The sequence below is a fragment of the Ictalurus punctatus genome, chromosome 17 (genome assembly GCF_001660625.3).
Source record: "Ictalurus punctatus breed USDA103 chromosome 17, Coco_2.0, whole genome shotgun sequence".
NCBI classification, from domain to species: domain Eukaryota; kingdom Metazoa; phylum Chordata; class Actinopteri; order Siluriformes; family Ictaluridae; genus Ictalurus; species Ictalurus punctatus.
In genome coordinates this window covers 19,485,388-19,494,878 of record NC_030432.2, presented here as the reverse complement: position 1 = coordinate 19,494,878, position 9,491 = coordinate 19,485,388, and positions in this window count along the sequence as shown.

The window sequence follows — 9,491 nt, the reverse complement described above, 5'->3', positions numbered from 1 at the left end:
CAGCATTGTGTCCTAATTAGTGAAAAGAAAAGGTGTGTATTCAGGGACTGAGAGAGTCTGAAGAGGTTCGATTAGCAAAGCTTTGTTATTAGTGGGTAGGTGAGATGGTGTATGAGGTTTCTAGAGGTCTTTACGTAGACGTACACATACACTCATGGATGGAACTCTCTCAGGGCCTGATAATAGCACTCCCCGATGAGGCCGTGATTGCATCAGGGCTTTGATCTGACCACTAATCGCTGATGACAGACAGGAGAGCGACAGTGCCACTTCCCTGCTCAATACGGGGCCTCTTCTCCTCTATCGTCCCTCAGAGAGAGATAGAGAGAGGGAGAGAGACAGGGAGAAAGACTTGAGCTTTCAGAAGCTCGATTTAATCAGGGTCCTCATGGGAACCCAGACAAATTCACATTAGTCCATCCCAGGATTAACGACAGAGGAGAGATCAGGCGTAAACTCATAAAGTGTGAGAGACACTTTCAGACTGCATTTCTAGTCTAAAACACACAAATACATTTTATTGTATTGCTGCCATTTTATTTTATAGGCATTATTAAAGCACTCATGTACACTCATACTTAAGAGAGACATAAAGCTGAGGTTACACACAAGTGCAAACACACACACACACACACACACACACACACACACACACACACACACAAACACACACATAAAAAAAAGTCCTCAAGACAGAAAATCAAGTAAGATGACTCATTTTGATAGCCAGTATCTGATTACAAACGGAATTGATTAGGCTTATGGAAATTTCACTATGGCACCTAGCTATTCCAATAACATAAATAAAATAATGCCAATTTTTAGACTGTTTTAAAGCTGTGTTTGTTACCCAACATGATATTGACAGACAGACTGCGAAAGCAAGGCTGGAAAGTAATCTAAATAAACAACATTTCTGGCTCCCAAGTGGTGCAACAAATGTGTTCAACGTGACAAATTCAAAACAAATTCAAATTTTATTGGTCACACACGCAACTATACACAATATGACGTGCAGTGAACTGCTTTTACGACTGTCCGGTGACAATAAAAAGTTTACATGAAACAGAATTTACTTGCAAAATATTTTTAAATTATAATATAAAGGATGTAAACGGTAGATGGCACAAAAAGTATGGACTATAGGTACTATATGAGAACATTGGGAGATTGAGAGATTGCAGGTTCGAATCCCGATGTTGCCACAGCACTGCGAGCCAACAGAGGAAACCGGTTACGCACTCGGTGTGGGAGTGAGGCTCTCTGTCTTGCTCTCTCTCTCTCTCTCTCTCTCTCTCTCTGTCTCTTCCCCCTGTCAATCACAGTGATATAAGCCAGTGGTGGGTGTCATGTGAGCTCATTTATGTGGAAGAGTGTGGATAGTGCTTTCCTCCAAATGTGTTATGCTGCCCCATGATGCAGCATGAGTAGCAGTTCTAAAAGATGTGGTAGGCTGGCTTCACTTTGTTAGCCCTGTTTGGTAGCTCTCGTATAATAGGTGGCAGGTGACCAAATTATGGAGAAATTGGGGGGGGGATAAAATAAAAAATAATAGTCTCTAAAAAATAGTTCCATGTAGTTTTGGTGAAATACTTCTATTATATCTTGTCATAAGTCTATTATTGGGAAGAACGGTGGCTTAGTGGTTAGCACGTTTGTCTCGCACCTCCAGGGTTGGGGATTCGATACCCGCCTCTGCCCTGTGTGCACAGACTTTGCATGTTCTCCCTATACTTCGAGGGTTTCCTCCGGCTACTCCGGTTTTCTCCCCCAGTTCAAAGACATGCATTGTAGTCTGATTGGCATCTCTAAATTGTCCATAGTGTGTGCCAGAATTCAGACAAAGCAACATCTGATGGGTTTTCCCAGACCACTACACATATCTAATGCTGACAGAACAATAATTATCAAATTTCAGATACAAAGCTGTCTTTAATTAGTATATATGCTAAGACACACGTAGATACACACGTACCATGTGGCGTCTATGCTGTGAGACTGATGAGGGAAATAATCCAACTTCATACTCGTTTAAACCTATGCAAACGGATGCTTACGGCAGCCCCGGATCCTGTCACTCTCCATTATCTCCTCCTTTCTTTCATCCTCCATCCTTCTCTCAGCAGTGCAGCATCTGAGTCGCAGCAGATTTGAGTCCCTATCCAGCACCCAGCGAACATCTAGCTGGGGCTGAGACATGTCATCTCCGCACTACACTCATCAATCATTTTTGCTTCTTAACAAGGCAAACTACTGATTCCATGCCTCCTCCACTCTTCCACTACCTTTCCGCAAATCCTCCCTCGAGGCTCACAGTCAGACGGCGTGCGCTAATGAATCACAGGAATTGTTGACAAAAGGAAACCCTCTGGACCGAACTGCTGGTATGCAATAATTAGCGTGTTAGTCTTTGGGGGATTCTGAGTATACATGTGCATGCAGACACACATGCAGCAGCAAAGGTCATCTGCTATAATTACGACTTGAACAATACTTTACTTTTTCCTCACCGCACTAGATCATAAACCGGTTGATTTATGTAAAGTCATGATTGGACACAACTGGTTTCACTGTCCAATAAGGGAAACATGATACGGTGCCAGAAATGAGCGTTGCTAATTTAAAGGCTTTTCTTTTTAACCACATATGCTTCCACTTTCACTGCTTTCCAGATCACGTCACAGTGCAAGCCAAGGTCTTTTTGATGCACTCAAATCTTTGCTGATAAATTTTGCATCCCTGCTTAAGCCCCTGGGGACCGGCTGCTGACATCAATCGAGTTTTCCAAAGCGAGCAGTCAACATTCACTTATTCACGTCAGCACATTTTTCACATGATCGTTTATCAAACACTGATCTCCCTTAGCTTTTTTTTTTTTTTTTTCTCCACAGATCTTTATTTTATCCTTTACTCAGCTCGCTTAATTTGTACACACTCCTTAATGCATCACATTATGTGGAATGACCTGGCCTCCTCCAAGGCTGGTCTTGTATAGTACCTGCGCATGGTTTCGCTTAATCGCTCAGAAATGCCGCAGCATCTTGGAGCCACAGAAACAGAACGAAAGCCCCAAGCCAAATCCGGAAATCCGAATGCCAATATCGAGCTCCTGAAACGAGCTCTTCTCTGACTGTGGAGTGTGCGCTGATTTGTGAAACAGAAAAATGAATGTGTCTGGCTGCCGGTGCACTGCGTGTCCTCTTTATTGACAGCGGTTGCAGTGGTGGAGTGAAACGTAGCTCAGCAGCGTGGAGTGTAATTAAGTGGAGGTTGTAAATGGAGCATGTCTCTGTGGAGAAAGGGCCAAAACCAAAGATGGCTGGCTGCTCCAGGCTGATCACACACACCACACAGACCACAATGTTGGAACAGTGAAATTGAAAGGGGGAAATCGTGTGTATGTGTGTGTCGTAGGAATGAATGGCACATAAAAATGAAATAGGGGTGTACATATATAATAAACATGCATGTGACTTGGGGTCTGTCTACAATAAAATACGAAAGTAAAAATAAATGTAAGTAAACCTCACCACACACTAATGAGAACATTTACTACTGCGATACAAGTGCGTGTGTATTTTTCAAATAAAGGTTACAAGGCATGGCTTGGAGTTCCTGGAAGGAAACACACCATGAAACAGAGTAAAAGTGCAACTATTTTTAGGTTGATTTTAAGAAACACAGCAACATTCATATTAAAAAAGGAAGGAAATGCAGTTCTTAGCTTTGGCCTCTGAATGTAATAACTGTAGTAGATCATAGATGCCAAGAGCATGCATCACTTCACTTGTGAGCCACTGGTCTGTTGGCTAGGTTTCAGTAAACATCAAAGCCGAATAAAATGTTTATTCATTTATAAATAGTACTTTTTAATAAGCATTTACGTACACTGCTGTATTAATGGCAACCAGTTAGATTAATATCAATACTCAACTGGTTTCACCTCCTACAGCCTCGGAAGCACTTTGTTTACACAGCTAATAAAGGACTTCTGTCCGAAATGTTCTATTTCTCTGGAAGGATTGTGCACTAACGAATATATCAACGGGTATTCAACTAATATTTGTGAAGGATTTCTAAGCAGCTAGCATGACTGCACCGCAAAAACAGCTAACTTTTAATGCTTAGTTTTGATTAGCTGATGGCTATAAATGCTAACGGTTTGAAGTGGTTACAATTTGTTTCTCGCCGGTGCTTCACGTTACAAATTTGGACGAACACCAGGAGACATCACTGACTTCAAATGGAGAATAAATACATATCTGTTGATTTTGTCTTCAAATATACTGTTTTCCTCAACAGCTTTTATTTATTTATTTATTCATTCATTCATTTTAACAAGCTCGGTAGTTACATCATTTCACTATGTAAATTAATAGATTTTTTTAAATTCTATTTAAGTCTGAAAGTGTGAGTCCTGTCTTTACTTAATGTCTTACTTAGTCTTCAGATAAATAATTTACATACATGCATGTGATAGGCTGCAAAGTATGTGTTAGAGAAGCTGCGATGGTTCATGAAAAAAAAAAAAAAGTGTCTTTGAACTACATCTAGTTTTTTACATTTTTTATTTGTTGATCATTTCTGTAACTGTATTGCTCGGTTTGATAGTATAACATACTATAACATATCATACTATATTATTATACTCTATTCTAAACTATACTATACCATCCATATCATACTATACTACACTATACTATACTACATGATATATCCAGTTCACATGGATACCAAATATAGTTCTGAATTTCTTTTCTGTGCTGTCAGGTTTCCTTCTTTTTTTCAAGTTAATTAACCTTTGCTTACTAAAGGAAGAACGTCATAAATGGAATGACTACAAAGTCATCTGAAGGAAAGTGAAACATCATGTGAATCATCTTCTCCATTTTTAGTCAGATGATGAACAATGCAGGTTATCTTTCCTGACCCATGCTCTTCCTGTGAAAACCCGAGGCGGCTGGTCCCTGGCCTGCTCCTCCAAGGTCAAGGAACAGAGACGGAGGTCTTTCTGATGAGGAGCCTCTTCCTCTGGAATGAAAGCAACCTGGAATGTCATTTCTGAAACTTTATCCTGTCAGCTCACTCCCTTTCCTCCCAACAAGCTCAGGAACAGATGCACATCCTTCACTCTGAAAACCAACACAGCCCTGTAAGCGGTTGCTGTAAGCGGTTTAGACGTCCATTCATTCCAGATGCACAGTAATAAAGCGAGTCTGGTTTAGAGCTTCATCCATAGGATCACTCCGGATTCTGCTGGGTTGTGTTTGTGAAGGCTTAATCAGCTTCCTGCCCCTTCAAGAGGGCATTGAAGGGGAAAAAAACAACTTTTGGAACTGACATGTTTTCTAAATAGAGAACCAGATCTTGAAAGAGGGTGATTAGAGGAATTCGAGACAATTGCAGGCTCTGATGCCAGGGATCTAGCATGCTCTGGAGCATCTGTAGATGTTTTGTGTGTGTGTGTGTGTGTGTGTGTGTGTGTGTGTGTGTGTGTGTGTGTGTGTGTGTGTGTGTGTGTGTGTGTGTGTGTGTGTGTGTGTGTGTGCATGAGTTGTTACAAAGGGAATTCAGAGCTGGTACTGTTGTAAAATGGAAAATGCCCTATGACCTTTTGGAACAGGTGATGAAAAATAGAAAACACACTTTTTCGGAGGGGAAGTGTTGCCAAGCAGCACTTCATTTGGCAGCTGAATTACTAACCAGTCAGCTGTAGAGACAGGCACTTCTGAGAGGCTCGTGTGTGTGTGTGTGTGTGTGTGTGTGTGTGTGTGTGTGTGTGTGTGTGTGTGTGTGTGTGTGTTGCCCATCAATTGCTGTCCATTCTGCCATTGCTTTCAGGTCTGGCACATCACCTGTTGGAGTGCGTGACGGGATGTCGCAAGGGATCATTGTGTGTGTGTGTGTGTGTGTGTGTGTGTGTGTGTGTGTGTGTGTGTGTGTGTGTGTGTGTGTTTTGCAGCCCTCTACTGACCCTTGAACAGACGGCCACCACCTCCAGAGGAAAAGCAAGCCAGCATGAGGCCAAAAACAAGAGGAGGCAAAACAAGCCGCTACAAAACATCCAAAAATAGACGCACAAACACCCTCAGAGCAAAATCAACATCATTTATGTGATTTATGCCTCATTAGAAAAAGGCTTGTTTATCATTTATTCATATATAACAACCAACCAAATGTGGGCGCCATGCCTAACTAATAAACATCATTATTCTATATAAGGAGGATCTTTAATTACATAAAAGCCAACTGTCCTGGTGTCTTCTTTTCTCTTCGGAACAATGTTTCTTATATGTGGAAAATTAGGTTTTGGAAATACAAATGTCACTCATAGAAAGTTTCCCTATTAGCAATAATGTATAAAACTTTTAAGATTGACTCATAACTTTCGGGCTATTTTTTTTTTTTTTTTAATATTGCATATAAGTCCTAAAATCTTAATGCCCATCAACCAGTACTGTCAGAGTAATCATGACTAAAGAGCTAAAAAAGTGACTTTTTTAAACACTACAGTACATGGAAGCCTGCTATACCACAATAAATAGCTAGCAAACTTGCAAGCGAAATTAGTCTGCATTAAACAAGTGAAACCCAATAATATAAAACAAAACAACAGAAACATTATGTGGGTACATACCTACAATGTATACACGAATTACAAATAAATCAAAAACAAGTATTTTTTGTGTATATTTTTTTTAGTTTGCACGTGGAAAGAATTGAAATGGAATTAAACACGACAGGGTGTGCTATTATAGGAAAGTAATCAACGACGAGTTGGTGTGATGTAGCCCAATGCGATACAGAGCTACTCTTACCACCCATAGGTTGATTATTTTCCAATAACCGCACACCCCAGAAATGTTTTATTCCTCTTAAACATCTCCTTACAGAACGCTTCACTTGAACAAGACATTTCTCGCAGTTATTTTATCTACTTACTGAGTTAAATAGAGTGTCCACTAAACAAGTCTCTGTGAATGAACCATTACTATAGAAACGATAATGTATTAGAACATGTACGTGGATATAAATCTGTTATTTGCCTTACAGCAGGAAAGACGTAAGATCAGCTGTTATGGAAGATAAATGAACACCTTCTGACCATTGCACAGGTGTAATTTGTGGCATCATTTCCCAGATTTGTCGGTAATTTTTGTGCTTGAAAACTGTCATAACATCATGATTCACCTGACAGCTGGTTGGTTTGGTTTCCTTGTTATGTAAGAATTGTTTTGAAAATAATGTTGTTCTAGGAAAATAATGAATAGGAGAGATCATTCTAGAGCCAATGCAGGAAAAGTGATCACTGTTCATTTCTATATGATTACCAGAGTCGCAACAGTTGTGTTAAAGCCTTCAGATTATAATCACATCACAAAAGTCGTTCTCTTCCTGGTAGTTGCCTGATTGCAGAGCTTACGGGTTTGTCATGTGGTATTCGATATTTCCATGTTGATTATATGCATGCCCAGGTCTTTCCATGTAATATATGCTAACTTTTCCCATATGTTACACCGAGGTCCAGTAGCCATGAATACATTCATGTCGAACAACCTCACATTTAAATTCTACTTTCTTCTCCTGTTCTCTCTTCATCTAGTTTTCTTTTTCTATTTCTCTCATTACTCTGATCCGTAGCTGTTTCTCAGCGACTAGTTCTCTGAGCCTTACGTAAACCTTTCTGTCACGTCTACCTTTTGCGCTGAGACAGCTTGACAAATAAGTAATGACCGTTCACATTTTTAATTTAGTAGACTGATGAAAAATTAAATGCGGCATCACAAGACCTTAATTTAAAAACAGCCCTCCGCCTCACACCAGCTCCTTCACCACTGGCTCCCATCTCCGTTCTCTGGTTCATCTTTGCACTTATACTAATACTGCTTTTTCACAGACATTGCTGAAATCAGTTCCAACCGGTTTCAGGAAACCAGTTTAAGAACCGTCATATACAGTATATCTAAACTATAATCAGATATAGGGGTTTCTCATCTTATTTTATGACAGTCATGTCAATAGTATAACTTGCTTGAGTGGCTACAGAATCAGACCACTTTGGTGCTCAACTGATTTTTCTGCCTGAGGACCAGCTCTTTTTTTGATGGAAAAGTGCCAAACTGTTTCAAATTCCCCATTGGCACCTTTTCAGTGGAAAATTATTGACAGCAATTTCAAAAGACTGGATTATAGACTAGAGACTGATCACATTACTCCAGTTTTAAAAGAATGTATAAAAGAAAAAAGTTTTTTTTGTTGTTGTTTTTTTTTTTTTAAACCAGGCCACCTTTTTCCATTGCTCCATGGTCCAGTTCTAATGCTCACAAGCTCATTGTAGGTGCTTTCTGTCATGGACAGGGGTCAGCATGGGCACTCTGAGCAGTCTGAGGTTACGCAGCCCCATACGCAGCAAGCTGCGATGCACTGTGTGTTCTGACAACTTTTTATCATAGCCAGGATGAACTTTATCAGCAATCTGTGCTACAGTAGCTCTTCTGTGGGATCGGACCAGATGGGCTAGTAGTCACTCCCCATATGCATCAGTGAGTCTTGGGTGTCCATGACCCTGTTGCTGGTTTACTAGTTGTCCTTCCGTGGACCACTTTTGGCAAGTACTAACCATTGCATACCGGGAACACCCCACAAGACCTGGATATTGGAGATGCTCTGACCCTGTCATCTAGCCTTTGTCAACTTGGCCTTTGTCAAAGTCACTCAGATCCTTACGCTTGCCCATTTTTCCTGCTTCCAACACATCAACTTCGAGAACTGACTGTTCACTTGCTGCCTAGTATATCCCACTGCTTGACAGGTGCCACTGTAATGAAATAATCAATGTTATTCGCTTCACATGTCAGTGGCTTTAATGATACCAAGGATTTAAAATGAATTTGCATGTCTGTTTCAAGGAATATTATTTAGAAAAATACAGATATTAATCATTAGTTGCTAAGTATTAACCAAATGTCCTCACATTTGAGTGATGGGACTCTGAAGCTGGTTCAGACTGAAGTCAGAGTGAGTGTGGCTCTAGGTTTTCCAACTAGTCCTACTTAGCCTCTGAAAGAATTTCTGATTAAAGTGCACTGAGGTTCTGTCCAAGCCATCAATACTGCCCAAACTCCCATCTCTGCAGTCGCTCTTGCCCCGCAGGCCGATACTTCAGCCTGTGCAAGTTAGCAGTGCTTCTTGGTTTTGGTCCTTGCTGCAGTAATTTATTTAGCTCCGCGTGAACAGCAGGGGCTCATGGTAGCTGAGCTTCTCTCTTGACGTGCTAAAGGTGGAGCAGCATTGCCATCCCAGATACCCCCTCCACACACACACACACATCCTGCTCTGGCCAGCTGTTCTTCATCAATTTTTCTCACCAGCGCAGCTGCAAATGTGAATAATCCATGATATCTTCTGTTGAAAGGGTGTGCTTGGGCTCTGTCTCTTCACCCTCAGGCGGAATTTCACCAGACTTCACTCAGTGTTTAACAAGCAGGCTT